Here is a 19,482-nt window from a genome sequence, read left to right as displayed (position 1 = left end):
ATCTGGCACGGCGTTTGTATATTCCATGTTTTTTACCACTGTTGTTTTAACTGAGATGTACATTCACGTAACACAAATATAAAGAATTTTGTGTGTCTGTCTATAACTGCGTAACAAAATTCAAATGAAAGCATTTTATACACTCCACGCTACATTTTTATTTCTCTGTAATTTATTCCATGTATAACAATAGATTAGCTCCTCCGGTGCTTTCATGCGTCGACACGAGCTCCCCGTTGAGGAAAGGGGGAGATTATGGCTCCCTTGTCTTGTTTACTACTTAATCCCTGACTCAAGCTCGTCTCATAATTGTTAATCAATGATTGCCCGACCTCTCCACAGCCCGTTATATATAATTCAAATGGATTGACATTAAATGAGTTAAAGGTTAAAGCCTACCAAACTGGTAATCGACATTCCCTATGTAATTAGTCTTACACAAATAGTTAATGTGTCAATACCACCGACAGTTGATGTCCCATCTCACCATGACTTATGACTAAATGGGTGTGCCTTTACTTTCTGTTATTCCTTTCAACGGATTCAAGGACAGACAGACTAGCAGACTAACTATCTGAGGAATAATTGAACTTATTATTGAAAGGGATCGATAGAAATTATAATCAATATATTTTTGGGGAAAACATCTTCTATTTGACAGTTCATTAAAATGTCACATGTATTATTGGTAATTCATTCATTTTATTCTCAAAGAACTAGCTGGATGTATTCTAAACCGGTATATAAATATACTCATGCCAATAATGGTTGTCACCCCCTCGCCACCCACCCCACCCCAACCCCACACACCCCACACACCTCACACCTCACACCCCACACCCACACCCCACACCCCTCTCCAATTAAAAAAATTGAAGGGGTGACAACCATTATTGGCATGAGTATACTTCTGTGTTTTGGTTTTACCCCGCTTTTAGCAATATTCCAGCAATATCACATCGGTGGACACCAGAAATGGGCTTAACACATTGTACCCATGTGGGGAATCAAACCCGGGTCTTTGGCGTGACGAGCCAACGCTTTAACCATTAGGCTACCCCACCGCCCCCCATCAATGAAGATTTACAACAAGGAATGAATATTGATTATGTACAGCAAAAAACAAACATTCGTAGGGAATTGGACAGATGGTGTATAACATTCTTTGTTAATGATCAGTTAAAATGTGTCGGTTGTAGCGAGTCGTTAATAAAGAATGAAATCGCATAATGTGGTAACACAAAATACTTTACATTATCACAATATCACTTTATTAAACCTCTAGTTCCATATCATTGTTCAGACACACATCACTTTCCAATGCCACTCCTCCACCCCCCACCCCTCCTTCTTCCACCACTGCCTTTAGGGTGTTGACATTATCTCTTAGACCCGATCTCACCCACCCACACACACATTACCCTCGACACTCCCACCCGACCCCCCTCCCCGCACCCCTCTCTGCCTCCCACACAATATTCAACTGTATGATAACCCAGCCTTCAGTGTGTTGACATTATCTCTTAGTCAAACACAAGGCCGTCTGTGTAGGGAGACCGACAGATGGTCCCGCCTGGTGTAGGGGAGCCGCCCAGACATAAAATACCTGGATCAAACATACAAGCCGGACAGAAAGAGATGGCGTTTTGATTACCCCCACAGGATATCTACCGTTCCAAGACTGGTCATTTCAACCCATCCGCCGAATATTGATCATTTCATTAGCGGGTAGGATTGAATTAATATATTCAATAAATAATTAATGGTAGTTTCTCTCGACGAAACAATGACTCCTGCGAAATACAGAAAAAGTGATAAATTCATCATTTTTATCGATTAGGTCTTATTTTTGTAACAATGGAGCAATTATATATGGACAGTACTCAAAATAGGCTGAACAATGAGCGTCACCCAATTACATAGGCTGTGACTCATATTTGAATATTTTAGACACTGGAATAGTCATAGCGTGCTCAGAAGAAACTGAAGTACTGAAATGTGTCATCAAAACGAGGACACATGTGTCATAGAGGACACAGGTCGGGGAGGTCTGCGGTGTATGAAGGCGTTGTGACACAAGCGGGGAAACGGGTATTTTTGCGAGGATCATTCCACCATTTTTAAACTGGGGACATTAAAATATCGCATTTATCCTTAGAATTGTGGAAATTGAATTCCCCGGAATTTTATCACTTGCCAAACAAGTAAAACACGTCTTTATATATTAATATTTTTATCTAAATTCAGTCATCCTGGGATAGATACACTAAAAGAACAAACATTTCTTTTCTACTTTTTACATATGATCAACCTATTTGAACCTATTAACATAACACCAGGTCGGGACTTTAACAAAGTGAAAACTATTTTGCTGGACAATGTTTGCAGGTACACTGTTGTCCTTTCCGTAATACATGAATGTGTGCAGAGCAATTATTCACCAACAGAACATCTAACAAATCAAGCAAATATACATCGAATATATTTAATTGAACAGTTTTACATATGCATCAAGAATTAGTACACGCGAATATATACCTTCCATATGGCTTCTTTCACTGTGGTATAGAGAGGCGGCGAGGTCTAACTGGTATGACGTCACGTTCAACACCAGTGCACATCAATATTGATTTGTAGACGCGTGCACGTGTGTGTGTGTAACTGCTTGAACTAGTCCCGCCTGATATTGACAACCTACTGAGCCACGATGGTTAGCATGGGTACTCCGCTTGTTTTACACCTTACTACCGAGCGCCAGGCACGGTAACAATAAACTTCTTGTCTTATGGTACGATTATGTCGGGGATCGAACCGCCAAATTCCAGGGCCTAGATTTTCGAAGCTCTCATAGCGCTAAGGTAGTCGTAAGTGCCATTCATTAACATTAACTTACGACTTAGCGCTAAGAGAGCTTCGAAAATCTAGGACCTGCTCTTCGGGCAAACGCTCTATACCCAGTGGACCACGGGGTGATGCCGGGATGGAATTGGTGTTGAAAACATAGAAAGTCCATGGGGCATTCTTCCCTAATTGTAGAGAGTGATTAACTATCTGGCTAATGTTTATCGGCAATTGAATTCAATCTCGTAATCTGAAAGCAATACATATGCATCAGATTGTCGCCTCTAAACAAGGAACAAGGTGTGCAGAATCACCCCATACGTTTTGATACCAAGGACAATGCGCACTACAGTGTGCACTAAATTGCTGCACCAAAACGTTTTTTAGACAAAAATGCACCGGAGAGAGGGTGAGTGAGTTTAGTTTTACGCCGCACTCAGCAATATTCTAGCTATATAGCGGCGATCGCAGAGAGACACACACACACACACACAAAATCTATTGGTATCATCAGCTGGGCTTGGTGGCCTTGGACACTGAGTGCAGCATGAATATAATATATGTACTTCACTATTAACCTACTTTGCATCATTTCAAAGCGAAATGTTCGTATTGACATAAAAGATGGGCCACTGACAGACATCACGTCCTTGCCTCGAATCGAATCCAGCTTTTGACGAGGCATTTTTTCATGTATATTGTTTGTTTTTTTCTTTTATATGTGATTGCGTACAGCGCAATTAACCACCAACTGAACATCTGGCAAACCAAGCAAGTATATACTGGAATATATTTAACTGAACACTTGACTAGGCCTCCGATCTTGAAATGAAAAACGTTATTTTTCAATACAAATCAACCATACATTTTCGATTTTTTAAAATAAAAAAACACACCCCATGACCTACAATGCACTAAGTGACTCTGCGTTAAGCAAGAACGTGACACATTCCTTCTCATGACATATGTGTTAATAGTTATGTTAGAAACAGAATGACAAGGGACAGGTAACACGGGCTTCACAAACCGACACTGACCGTCATGTAGTAAGTTGTTTCGATGTTAAGATGGCAATCGTATCCCCAGCGTGACAGTTTGTCAGTGAGAGGATTCCTATTCTGCGATGAATTGATCGAATCACTAACAAATGTTGACTGGAGACAACAGATAATTCGCCTGGGTTTTCATTTCTATCGTGGGCCAAACATGATTATCAGTATTTGACGTACATTTGAAAAAAAACTGACATTTAGGGTAAGCAGTACAAGCACGGACAATATATTAGTCAGAGGAGAAGAATGGCACGCATGTACATTTCATCAGATACTAGCAACCGAGCTTCAGGCTGAAACAACAATTCAACGTAACTGTTTAATCAATTCCGTTTATTAGCTGCAAGTAACCCGACAAATATGACACTATTGTCGGAATTTTCAACTTGTAAATAGCATCACCTTCTGTAGCCAGCCATTCACACAGCGCGAGATACTTCGGGCTTTTGAGTTGTTGATGTCTTTACGCGCCACCAATTGCTGTAGCATGGATTCACAACATTCATATAGTTACCACGGTAACCCTTTCAGTTCTGTAATCTTCGTATGCTGCACCCTGTCACATATTCCAGGAAAATGTGCAAACGACTGAGATATTTTCCCTCGCGAGTAAGGCTAATTGCTACGTAGTGGCCCTCCAATGGGCAGTCAGTCTCTCTCCAAGCAGCAGTATTTGTCTCGTGTTTGTTGCAAGGAAATGTGTTCAGTAAATTGGTATTCCTTCTTTCACATAGGTGTGTCTCTTGACGAGGTGGAGGCAGAAACTACTCAGGATGGAGAGTATCCCCACACCATCACACATTCACACCTTGACACCCTCACATCCACATACCCACACCCACACCCAAACGCACACACACACATACGAACTCACACCCACACATTCTCATCCTCGCTCTCTCACACCCACACCCAGACACGCATCCACACACTCTCTGTCACACACATTCTCATCCTCTCTATCACACGCCCTCTCTCTCACTCACACACCCACCCACACACACATTCTCATCCTCGCTCTCACACACACACATCCACACACGCATCCACACACTCTCTCTAACACACATTCTCATCCTCTCTCTCACACTCTCTCTCTCACTCACACCCACACACCCCCACACACATTCTCATCCTCACATGTTCACACACACATGTTCACAGATCCACACACCCACATATCCACATACTTCCACAACCTCCCATCTAAGGAGTGGTCGTGTTTGGTGGTCAGAATGGTCCAGTGAATGGAGGATCAGGGTGGTCCAGTGGGTGGAGAATCAGAGGGTCCAGAGGATGGAGGATCAGGGTGGTCCAGTGGATGGAGAATCAGGATGGTACAGAGGATGGAGGATCAGAGTGGTCCAGAGGATGGAGGATCAGAGTGGTACAGAGGATGGAGGATCAGGGTGGTCCAGAGGATGGAGGATCAGAGATGGTACAGAGGATGGAGGATCAGAGTGGTACAGAGGATGGAGGATCAGAGTGGTACAGAGGATGGAGGATCAGGGTGGTCCAGTGGGTGGAGAATCAGGCTGATCCAGAGGATGGAGGATCAGAGTGGTACAGAGGATGGAGATCAGAGTGGTACAGAGGATGGAGGATCAGAGTGGTACAGAGGATGGAGGAGGATCAGAGTGGTACAGAGGATGGAGGATCAGAGAGTGGTCCAGAGGATGGTACAGAGGATGGAGGATCAGAGTGGTAGTCAGAGGGTGGAGGATCAGAGCTGGTCCAGAGGATGGTGGATCAGAGTGGTCCAGAGGATACAGGATGGAGGATCAGGGATGGAGGATCAGAGTGGTACAGAGTGGTATGGAGGATCAGGATGGTGGTGGAGGACAGAGGGTGGAGGATCAGGGTGAGAGAGTCAGAGTGGTACAGAGGATAGATGGTACAGAGGATGGAGGATCAGAGTGGTACAGAGGATGGAGGATCCAGGGTGGTCCAGTGGGTGGAGAATCAGGATGATCAGAGGATGGAGGATCAGAGTGGTACAGAGGATGGAGGATCAGGGGTGGTCCAGTGGGTGGAGAATCAGGCTGATCCAGAGGATGGAGGATCAGAGTGGTACAGAGGATGGAGGATCAGGATGGTACAGTGGGTGGAGAATCAGGATGGTACAGAGGATGGAGGATCAGAGTGGTCCAGAGGATGGAGGACCAGAGTGGTCCAGAGGATGGAGGATCAGAGTGGTACAGAGGATGGAGGATCAGAGTGGTACAGAGGATGGAGGATCAGAGTGGTACAGAGGATAGAGGATCAGAGTGATACAGAGGGTGGAGGATCAGAGTGGTACAGAGGATGGAGGATCAGAGTGGTCCAGAATTTGGAGGATCAGGTTGGTCCAGAGGATAGAGGATCAAGGTGGTACAGAGGATGGTGGATCAGGTTGGTCCAGAATTTGGAGGATCAGAGTGATACAGAGGATGGTGGATCAGAGTGGTCCAGAGGATACAGGATCAAGGTGGTACAGAGGATGGAGGATCAGAGTGGTACAGAGGATGGAGGATCAGAGTGGTCCAGAGGGTGGAGGATCAGAGTGGTCCAGAGGATGGAGGATCAGAGTGGTACAGAGGATGGAGGATCAGAGTGGTACAGAGGATGGAGGATCAGAGTGGTACAGAGGATGGAGGATCAGAGTGGTACAGAGGGTGGAGGATCAGAGTGATACAGAGGGTGGAGGATCAGAGTGGTACAGAGGATGGAGGATCAGAGTGGTCCAGAATTTGGAGGATCAGGTTGGTCCAGAGGATAGAGGATCAGAGTGGTACAGAGGATAGAGGATCAGGTTTGTCCAGAGGATGGAGGATCAAGGTGGTACAGAGGATGGAGGATAAGGGTGGTACAGAGGGTGGAGGATCAGGGTGGTACAGAGGATGGAGGATAAGGCTGGTCCAGAATTTGGAGGATCAGAGTGGTCCAGAGGATGGTGGATCAGGTTGGTCCAGAATTTGGAGGATCAGAGTGATACAGAGGATGGTGGATCAGAGTGGTCCAGAGGATAGAGGATCAAGGTGGTACAGAGGATGGAGGATCAGAGTGATACAGAGGATGGAGGATCAGAGTGGTACAGAGGATGGAGGATCAGAATGATACAGAGGATGGAGGATCAGAGTGGTACAGAGGATGGAGGATCAGACTCGTTCAGAGGATGGAGGATCAGGGTGATCCAGTGGACAGGATCAGAGTGGTCCAGTGGATGGAGGATCAAGGTTGTCCACAGGATGGAAGATCAGTGTGGTCCAGAGGATCAGAGTGGTCCAGTAGATGGAGGATCAGGGTAGTCCAGAGGATGGCGGATCAGGTTGGTCCAGGGGATAGAGGATGAGAGTGGTCAAGCGGATGGAGAATCTGTGTGGTCCAGAGAATGGAGAATCAGGGTGGTCCAGAGGATGGAGAATCAGGTTGGTCCAGAGAATGGAGGATCAAGGTGTTCCAGTGGACAGAAGATCAGGGTTGTCCAGTGGATGGAGGATCAAGTTTGTCCAGAGGATGGAGGATCAGGGTGGTCAAGTAGATGGAGGATCAGGGTGGTCCAGAGGATGGAGGATAAGGGTGGTCCAGAGGATGGTGGATCAGGTTGGGCCAGTAGATGGAGTATCAGGGTGGTCCAGTGGATGGCGGATCAGGGTGGTCCAGATGATGAAGGATCAGGGTGATCCAGTGGACAGGATTAGAGTGGTCCAGTGGATGGAGGATCAAGGTTGTCCACAGGATGGAAGATCAGTGTGGTCCAGAGGATCAGAGTGGTCCAGTAGATGGAGGATCAGGTTGGTCCAGAGGATGGCGGATCAGTGTGTTCAAGTGGATGGAGGATCAGGGTGGTTAAGAGGATGGAGTTTCAGAGTGGTCCAGTGGATGGAGGATCAGAGTGGTACAGAGGATAGAGGATCAGAAGTGATCCAGTGAAGTCAGATAGATCCAATACGTTTGTGTTACGCTGATGCCATAAATTTCCATATGTTCGCTTCTTGATGTATGACGATGTCACGCCGAGATATGAGTCAACTGATCTTGATACAAATTTATGGCAATTCGACTACACATCCACGGTCGTGGCCTAATAGAAAAGTAAGTACTGTCGAAGCTGGTTGTAGTGGGGAAAGAACGGTATGTCTGGGGCTATGCTACGGCTGGGACATAAACTCCGACTCAAGTACATGTGGCACGAATGCCCTGTTGTATGGATTATGCCGATGTATTGAATCCAGACTGTTTATGAAGGAATGAACTATTACGTTGTATATATAATGGAACAAGAATCTGAAAATAATGTATTTAATGAATACATGTATAACCAGATGTCACGAGACATCGATAATGCCTAATACCATCATTTTCGACTATTTCACATTCGTCGTTTTAAGCTCAGCCAAGGGCATGTAAAAGCATTTAATAGCAATTGCATTAATGAGGCAGTCGACTATACTATCTGAATATGCTTTACTACTTTTGTCAAACATGACAGAGGTCGATCTCGCGGTAATAAACCGATCTGTTGTATTTCGAGTGAAATCGTATCCTGAGTACACATAAACAAGCTTGGTTCTAAGTGTGTGGAAGATCGAATTTACACGGTCTTCATAACGTCTCCGAAGTGGATCTTTTTTAAGCGTCATACTCTCGACCACTGGTTGCCTACAGAGCTCCAGACAGTATATTTGTCGTGGTGAAGCCGTTATACAACAGACACTGGCTTAAACATCAACCTATACCAAGCACACGCGAGACCCAACCTAATCAGTGTGTTTGGATGGTATCACACATCGAACAAAGAGTTTGTGTTTTAGATGAAGGCCAGGAGTAACAGATGGTGTTCATTCAAACCTATATCGATTATCTTCGTCAGAAGTGTACCTGTATGTCACGTGACCATTCTGACCAATGAGAATAGATGCCGTCCTCCAATGGCGCTACATAGGGACAATCAGGCGGAAGATTTTCTGGTTTAATGCCTTCAGAAGTGGAAGGCGTTTTATGTGTTACACGGATGGGACCTCACATCTGACATTGACACAAATATACTATTCCCAATCCTTCCTGTGAACCGACCCTTAAATTCATTCATGTTTCATTTTTCAAATTTGGTGGCGCGTCTTTGTGTGTTTGTGTGGGGGGAGGGTTGGGGTTGAGGAGGGGCGATTAGAGACTCCCAAAAGAGTGCACAAAACTCATGGTAATGGATTCCGTTTGATGCCAAGTGTTGATGCCATCTGTATTCCAAACCGTCCGGATTGTCACTCCCGATCAAACATCTGTGACAGCTAAAAGCATTGCCCCAACCAGCATGGGTGTCCATGTCAGGAGAGAGACGCCTCCTGGTAGAAGCCTGTGCTAGGATGCTGACGGTACTCTTCCGCGACGTTGTTGGAGACACAAATGACGTGCCAGAACTTATGATCGAGGATTCGGAGTTCTGCCATTTCAATGTTTCTAGGTTTGTCGGCAGCGTGCCCATGGGTTTGGATTCATCCATGTGGTGAAAGTCTACATCCCGTGTTTGTTTTCGGGCTAAACTCAACTAAACTCACTGTAGTCGATGTCAGCATCAGTTTGCAGTGCGGAGTGTTGGGAAGACCAGCACCACGTGACGCACAGTTGATGATCCAACGCCGCTATCACAGACCCAGATCATCGATGGGTGTTTGGTCACGATTTGAACCAACGCCCGTTACTAGATTACACAGAGATTTACATTCACTGTGATGTTATCTGACACAGCAGCATGAATAGACTATTCATTCCATACCTTGGTCCAGCGGAATGCGATCCCCAATATCTAGCTGCGTGGTCCTCAAAGAAACATATGACGTCATTCTGTGCTATGTGAAGTGACGTCAGAGTGGAGATGCATGATACCTCTCATCTGAAGATTGACACTGTTATGCATTCAAGACTGGGAAAGAAATTGTTACACGTCATTTCATCACTAAGTATATATACAAGAACTATCAATATCATTAGAGAATAATAAACACAGCTATAAATACATTTTCAAAAACACTGTGAGCAGTTTCATGTATGAAAGGACGAATTGTCTGTCGTTATGTGTTCCTGTTGCATCCAGTTACCCTGGTTACCAGCTACTGTTGTGAGCTGCCCAGAACCCTCATGACCAGTCAGATTACATTTGGGTTTTAGAAATGTTTGTATGTCATAGGCAGACAATCATCAGCATACAGACACATCTATACAGACGCTCTCAACAGACACACCACGCACGTACAGACATTTGACAGACCCATACAGACATATACAGACACTCGAGAGACACAGTTGTACAGACACACGAGAGAAACACTTGTTCAGAGAGTCGCCAGACACATACAGACAAACAAACATGTAGTGACCCTAGACAGACACACATATATACATACACTCTACAGACACACACATGTACAGACACTCGACAGACACACACATGTACATACTCTCTACAGACACACACATGTACATACTCTCTACAGACACACACATGCACTGACCCTCTACAGGCACACACACATGTACATACACTTGACAGACACACACAGACACTCTACGGACACACATATGTACATACTCTACACACACACATGTAAACACGCTCTACAGACACACACATGTACATAATCTCTACAGACACACACATGTACAGGCACTCGACAGTCACACACGTGTTAATACACTCTACAGACACACACACGGACCCTACAGAAATACACACATGCACTGACGCTATACAGACACACACCCTCTACAGAAATACACATGCACTGACGCTATACAGACACACTACAAACACACACATGTACAGGTCTACACACACACACATACACACTGTACAGGCCCTCTACAGACACACACATGTACTGACTCTCTACAGACACACACATGTACATACATACTCTACTACACACACACACACACATGTACAGACGCTCTACAGACACACACATGTACATACACTCTACAGACACACACACGTGTACTGACACTCTCTACAGACATACATGTACGTACATACCCTACAGACACATACACATGTACAGACACTCTACAGACACACATCTACAGACACACTCTACACACACATGCACATGTACATCTCTACCCACATGTACATGCAGACGCTCTACAGACACTCTACAGACATACACATGTACATACAGACTACAGACACACACCTGTACACACACACGACAGACACACACACATGTACATACAGACCTCTACAGACACACACATGTACATACACCACATACAGACACACACACACATGTACATACACATCTCTCTACAGACACACACATGTACAGACACTCTACAGACACACAAACATGTACAGACCCTCTACAGACACAGACACATATCTAGAGGCACATGTACATACTCTCTACAGACACACATATGTACAGACACACACATGTACAGACTCTCTACAGACACACACATGTACAGACCCTATACGGACACACAAACATGTACAGACCCTCTACAGACACATATATAGAGGCACACACATGTACAGACCCTCTACAGACACACAGATGTACATACTCTCTACAGACACACACATGTACATATTCTCTACAGACACACACATATACAGACACACATGTACAGACTCTCTCTACACACACACATGTACAGACGCTCTACAGACACACACATGTACAGACGCTCTACAGACACACACATGCACTGACGCTCTACAGGCACACACATGTACATACACTTGACAGACACACACATGTACAGACACTCTACAGACACATACATGTACATACTCTCTACAGACACACAAATGTACAGACGCTCTACACACACACACATGTACAGACGCTCGACAGACACACACATGTACATACACTTGACAGACATACACATGTAAAGACTCTCTACAGACACACACATGTACATACTCTCTACAGACACACACATGTACAAACACTCTACAGACACACACATGTACAGACACTCTACAGACACACACATGTACATACACTCTACAGACACACACACATGTACTTACTCCCGACAGACACACACGGACCCACACACAAAGCCTCCTCATGGAACTTCCCGCTGGGATCAGTATGTACTCATCAGTCTCTCGTCCATTGTAGCGATACGTCTTCTTTTTAAATCTTCCTGCTCCATTATTTATGGGGGTTATAACAGAATGCTTGCTTTGAACTCCGAATCATCATATAGCTTCTGAGCAGGTTTAATTAGGACGTGAATGAAAAATTTATCAGGCGAGTTCGTTTCTGTAAACCTACCATTTTTTGTATATGTTTTAGCCTTTGTTGTTGGACGTATATAGACTTCATGACAAGAGTTTACTGCCAGATGACTGGAATCGGTTGACACCAGGAATGTAGGTTAGGCATGAGACGGGGAAATGTACCCAGGCCTATAGTACATAACTTGATTAATATCCGTTTATTACCTATTAACAGATCGAAGGTCTACCGAAGTAAATTGCTTAGTTTATCAGTGCAGTGAATGTCAGTCATAAGTGATGTTGATGTCGACTGGGTGTCGTGAATGGAACAGATGGGCGTCGATGTCATTGATTATTGTGGACATTTAAATACCAAATCTTAAAGCAATAAGACATCGCGAGTGGTAGACTCTGTTGCCATGGGAATATGTGATTGAGAGTTGATACATCCAGCTGATAACTAATGATCTATACTCTTCATACAAACGCACACGAATTGCTGAAGAAAGTGTATAGTTCCGTGACATTTATATTTTAACTATGGAGTAGGAATACTTGAGACGCCCTTGTGGCATTCTTCTCTCACTCAGACATCCGCCCGCTCATTGGATGTATGTCACGTGATGACGTAGACAACTCACCAATGCTGACGCAGCAAGTACAGCGACTGCAACAATTTGGCACACAGCAAGTCTTTAATTTGAAGTCGGTAGGTAAAAATGGATGTTGGTACTTTCAGCGGCCTTCGAGAACCGTGCTTTGAAAATTGTCACTGAATTCTTGTTTAAGAATATACCAACTTTCCGTGAAGAAAAACTCATCATTTTCAATGAATATTTCGACTATTCTATTGGCCCGTATGAAACGTCAAAGCAGACAGCATCCAGTCTCGATCATTAACCGAAACAGATTCCAAGGCCCAAATGATTCCTTAATGTATATTATCTTCACTCGTTCTTGCAAATGGTATGTTCCCCATCGGAATAGTCCATACCACGGTCCGGCAGTTAGCAATGTCTGTACAGTGAGGCTGATGCTGCCATCCATCTGTGTCCTGTGACCTCCATGCTGAGGTCCGAACATTCGTTAGGGCTTAGTATCTGTTGTGACCAGCTGTGTCCATAGAGATAGCCGTAATGCTTGTTTCTAAGACAGTACGGCGCCTAGACAACTCTTCATCTACCCCAATCTGTTGATATCCTTACTTTATACCCAAGACCGTAAAGAATTTGAATCCAGCAAAACGATAGAAATATCTCCCATTCTTGGCAAACCATATGCATCCTTCACTGTCCTCAATAATCCACATCATCAAGGTGTTGGCAGTCTTGCGGACAAGGACAAACTTAGAAGCCTATGGGCTGTGTGATCTCCTTATGATAGCACACGAAGAAGTTGTTGAAGGTGATTCACCTGTCGGAACATTGCAGGGGGAGACGTATATGTCGTTGCTTGAATGGCGTATTATCTGTAAAATCAGTTTCACTTCGGTAAAATGCCCACTATATTGGTCCCCAGTCTTCGTTGTTGATATTTGACCGAAGCTAGCGTTATTTCACGTTCGGGTAATGGAAGGTCTTTCGCTTGGTTGAAATGTGACGTTGGTGTCTCTTAAGGGCGGTTTCTTGTAGACCGATGTCCTCACTGTCACAGTTGTAGATGATGGTATCTCTAATCTGGATGTTTCGCAGCTTCTTAAAAGTCCAAGCTTACCACCATTCCATCATGCAAATGCATGCTACCAAGAACTGACCAGTAGAAGAATGCCCGATGGATTAACTACGAGCTTCAACAGAAACATCGCCATTATAGGACTCACGTTCACCATTTGAACGCTCTATGTGAATAGTCAGATATAGGCTTTAACTACTGGAGATATTTAATCACGATGGAACGTTTCTAGGTAGGCTGATACCAATGGAGAGGTATATAAAAGGGCATTTTGGGAAACACAGTTAATGCTAATCATAGCTTTATTTAATGTCCCAATTAAACCGGTCGGTATGTTAGGACACACAAACTCGTGGAGCTCTGCCAAAGAACCTGGTGTCTGTGCCTTCACATTGGCCCTCTCCCATTTAAAGTTCCGCCTGACTCTACAACCCCGAGAAATATGACCATACTGCCCACACCTGTAACACTGTACGTCGGACTACAACTCGAAGTCTTGAGGCGGTTGTCTTGTCCTCTGAAAATATTCTTGATTCCGTGGTTTGGGACTGGCGTCATCAGTACTTGTTTCATTTGCGACAACTGTGGCGGGTGAGTGAGTGGATCATATCTGGGTAATGTTTGTGTCCGCGCTGTCCATCGTAGTAGACACATGGTTGACCATACCATCACCATGGATACTCAAAGGAAGGCAGACTCACTGCCTTCACCTGGATAAGTCTGGGTCTCCAGTTTCCTCTGTTCCTGGTGGTACTAAATCCGTCTCAAGGCAACAATCCGTCTATCCTGTCTTGGCAGGGGACGTCCTGTAAGTGGGACACGCGGATGCCCTGTAAGTGAGCAATCAACAAGTTCAGCATTGTTCTACATACGCGTCAACACTGCTGAAATGGTGTTTAAGTGGCAATGGAAATGGGAAGCCAGCTGACACTGAGACATTCCTCCAGTCACAACCCTAATAACCTCATCATCTGTTTGGATCTGTGGCATGATGTGCTCTTTTGAAGTTTAATTTTTTTAACAATCAAACTTTAATAATTCAGCTTCAGTTCGACAGTAGTGTATGACATTCATGTGCTCTACGGAATTTATCACAAACACACAAACGTGTTCCGTGTGCCCATGGCCAAACCACTGAGGTCACGACACGTAGCACATGTGTCTTCAATTCAATTCACTAATTAATGCGTTTACATATGTTTTAGCGTACACATGTACGATATACCAATATATATTTCTATTTCCTATGTGCATAGTTTTTGTGTGGTTGGTGAAGAATGAAACGTGTGGCTAGAGGGGTCCTTTAGCTCCTTTAGTCCGACCCTGAAAACAGCTGTCCCGCTGACCCTGAGTAATGAGTCTATTGAGCACGTCCTCAAGTCCCACTTTACAACATCTTCATTATCCCCCTGTCTTGCACTATGGAAGTGTGCCATGAGCAGCAATGAACACATGTACAAGTCTAGTAAGAATGGCCAAGCCTCATAACACTGCGTGCAGCATCCCCTCTCAGAACCCCCAGGAGAGACTGTTTAATACCATCCTCAGAGAAGGATAAATCAGTTGATAAACTGTCAACTTCGTAAAGTCAAACATCAAAATGTGTATCACCTTTAGCAGTAAGATCAGTGAGTAACCCTGTCAAGCTCTGAGTGGGTGGAGTTAAATGCGAGAGAGGAGAACTTGCACTAGCTCCCTGAATAGCAACCATTCCAGTTATGCATTCTCTCAGTTCATCTTCAGTCTTGCCTTCGGGTATAACACCTAACTTCTTCAACATTCAAGAAAGAAAGCAAGTTCTGTGATATCAAAGTACGAAGCAAAGCATGGTACAAAAACTAAATAACGGTAAAACATTGTAATGATACAGCTAGGATGTAGAAAAATACAGCGGTACATTCTTCTGTGAGCCGTAAAAGAAAAGAGATTAGGTGTTGGACAATACAGATGTGTTTTGCAGCACAAAAGAGAAATAGTAGTAAACTACATGTTTTATGTTATGACAATACATATTTATATAGACATTATGTAGAGCGGCATATGTTACACATAACGGTGGTGATCACAGATGGGAGATTATGGCCGTAGTGCTTCTGAATTAGTTCACTTGTAATGTGAACAAACCTGTTAACCCATAATATATAAGCTGATATATATTCAAATCCATTGACACCAACCAACCAGAGGACAGATATAACACCGTGGAAATTGTGATAATACACGGTAACATAACATAGTAAGGTTAAATTATCGATATACCAGTTACCAGTATCTAACTGTAAACAAACATACCATTACACCATTACAGTATGTTATACTGTGTACGATTAACAAAGCTTTTATGTCATGTACTACAATAATACAGTATAGTTATTAAGACATAATACAGTATAGTTATTAGGACATAATACAGTATAGTTATTAGGACATAATACAGTATAGTTACTAGGACATAATACAGTATAGTTATTAGGACATAATACAGTATAGTTATTAGGACATAATACAGTATAGTTATTAGGACATAACAATCACCAGTATGCTATTAAAGACATAAAGTTCCCATCTATAGGATATAACACATATCAAAACATAGTACTTACATACATATGCAAATAAATATAGGACCATGAATATCAACCTCATCTAGTGGACGCAGGCGCTTTACGGTGAAGCCACAAGGAAGTGTTTATATGTGCTTCTTATACCTAATAATATATTGCAACAACCAAGAAATTGTGTGTTTCATACTGCCCATCTTCTGGCTTCAGTATAAGACAACACAATAGTCATCTGTATAGCCCCATGCATTATACAACAGACATGATATCGCCAATGTGTAGTCCCCATGGTGTAACAGACGCTAGATTGCGTGTCTGTAAACGCCACACCACGATCGTACAGTCTGGTCCTGTACCTGAATACTTCACTCTATTGCCTTTAATATATTGTCCACCTATGTACTTCAAGTAACTGTGCCACAGTCAATGTATTGTCCACCTGTGTTCATACCATTGTGCAACAGTCAATGTATTGTCCACCTGTGCAATTCATACCACTGTCAACAGTCAGTGTATTGTCCACCTGTGTAATTCATACCACTGTGCCACAGTCAATGTATTGTCCACCTGTGTAATTCATACTACGGTGCCACAGTCAATGTATTGTCCACCTGTGTAATTCATACCACTGTGCCACAGTCAATGTATTGTCCACCTGTGTAATTCATACCACTGTGCCACAGTCAATGTATTGTCCACCTGTGTAATTCATACTACAGTCAATGTATTGTGCCACAGTCAATGTATTGTCCACCTGTGTAATTCATACCACGGTGCCACAGTCAATGTATTGTCCATTGTGCCACCAATGTATTGTCCACCTGTGTATTCATACCACGGTGCCACAGTCAATGTATTGTCCACCTGTGTAATTCATACTATCAATGTATTGTCCACCTGTGTAATTCATACCACGGTGCCACAGTCAATGTATTGTCCACCTGTGTAATTCATACTACGGTGCCACAGTCAATGTATTGTCCACCTGTGTAATTCATACCACTGTGCCACAGTCAATGTATTGTCCACCTGTGTAATTCATACTACGGTGCCACAGTCAATGTATTGTCCACCTGTGTAATCCATACCACGGTGCCACAGTCAATGTATTGTCCACCTGTGTAGTTCATACCACTGTGCCATAGTCAATATATTGTCCACCTGTGTACTTCATACCGCGGTGTCACGGTCAATGTATTGTCCACCTGTGTAATCCATACCACTGTCACACAGTCAATGTATTGTCCACCTGTCCACCCACAGTGTCCACCTGTTCATACTACGGTGCCACAGTCAATGTATTGTCCACCTGTGTAATTCATACCACGGTGCCACAGTCAATTGTATTGTCCACCTGTGTCAATTCCATACACACAATGTATTGTCCACCTGTAGTTCATACACGGTGCCACAGTCAATGTATTGTCCACCTGTGTAATTCATACCACGGTGCCACATCAATGTATTGTCCACCGGTGTGTAATTCATACAACGATGCCACAGTCAATGTATTGTCCACCTGTGTAATTCATACCACGTGCCACAGTCAATATATTGTCCACCTGTGTATTGTCCACCAATGTCCACCTGTAATTCATACAACGGTGCCACAGTCAATGTATTGTCCACCTGTGTAAAACATACCATTGTGCCACAGCCAATATATTGTCCACGTATGTAATTCACACCATGTTACAACAGTCAACATATTGTCCACCTGTGTACTTCATACCGCGGTGCCACAGTCAATGTATTGTCCACCTGTGTAATTCGATACCACTGTGCCACGGTCAATGTATTGTCCACCTGTGTAATTCATACAACGGTGCCACAGTCAATGTATTGTCCACCTGTGTAAAACATACCACGGTGCCACAGTCAATATATTGTCCACGTATGTAATTCACACCATGTTACAACAGTCAATATAATGTCCACCTGTGTACTTCATACCGCGGTGTCACGGTCAAAGTATTGTCCACCTGTGTAAAACATACCATTGTGCCACAGTCAATATATTGTCCACGTGTGTAATTCATACCACGGTGCAACAGTCAATGTATTGTCCACCTGTGTACTTCATACAACGGTGCCACAGTCAATGTATTGTCCACCTGTGTAAAACATACCACGGTGCCACAGTCAATATATTGTCCACGTATGTAATTCACACCATGTTACAACAGTCAATATATTGTCCACCTGTGTAATTCATACCACGGTGCCACAGTCAATGTATTGTCCACCTGTGTAGTTCATACCACTGTCACACAGTCGAAGTATTGTCCACCTGTGTAATTCATACCACTGTCACACAGTCAATGTATTGTCCACCTGTGTAATCCATACCAATGTCACACAGTCAATGTATTGTCCACCTGTGTAATTCATACCACGGTGCCACGGTCTATATTTCCCACCGGTGTAGTTCATACAACGGTGCCACAGTCAATGTATTGTCCACCTGTGTAATTCATACCACTGTGCCACGGTCTCTATTTTATCCACCGGTGTAATTCATACAACGGTGCCACAGTCAATGTATTGTCCACCTGTGTAATACATACCATTGTGCCACAGCCAATATATTGTCCACGTATGTAATTCACACCATGTTACAACAGTCAACATATTGTCCACCTGTGTACTTCAAATGACAGTACTACAGTCAATATAATGTCCATTTCAAACCACGGTGCTACAATGTTGCAATCATCTTATTGCCAAATTGTTCGCTACCCAGTGCTCCAAGCGCTGGCTTTATGTGACCACAACACTGCATGGTGTCCCAGTCCTAAAAAGGGCACCTAAGTTTCTTCACTGATGTATAATTATAGAATGCATGCGTTGCTTAAATGAAGATGATGCTTAACGTTATCACCTTAAAGTAAAACCACACCGTCAACCTCCTCTCATTCTTCATCCTGTGTGCCGATCGGTTTTCCGAGGTGAAGAATGTGGTTTGCTGTTTGACCTTTCACATGCAATATTCTATTAAGTTCAAGAGGTTTTGTGTCCATGTGATTATTGATAATCACATCTCTCACAAACTGAATATTTCCTGTCAATACAGCCAACTATGATATCCATTGTATGGGATCATCTGCTCCTCCAACAGTTTGTCGATCTGCTCATCCCTAGGACC

Source organism: Haliotis rubra, unplaced genomic scaffold (genome assembly GCF_003918875.1).
Source record: "Haliotis rubra isolate DU_JTF1 unplaced genomic scaffold, ASM391887v1 Scf50, whole genome shotgun sequence".
NCBI lineage: Eukaryota > Metazoa > Mollusca > Gastropoda > Lepetellida > Haliotidae > Haliotis > Haliotis rubra.
Note: the sequence above shows the minus strand (reverse complement) of the source record.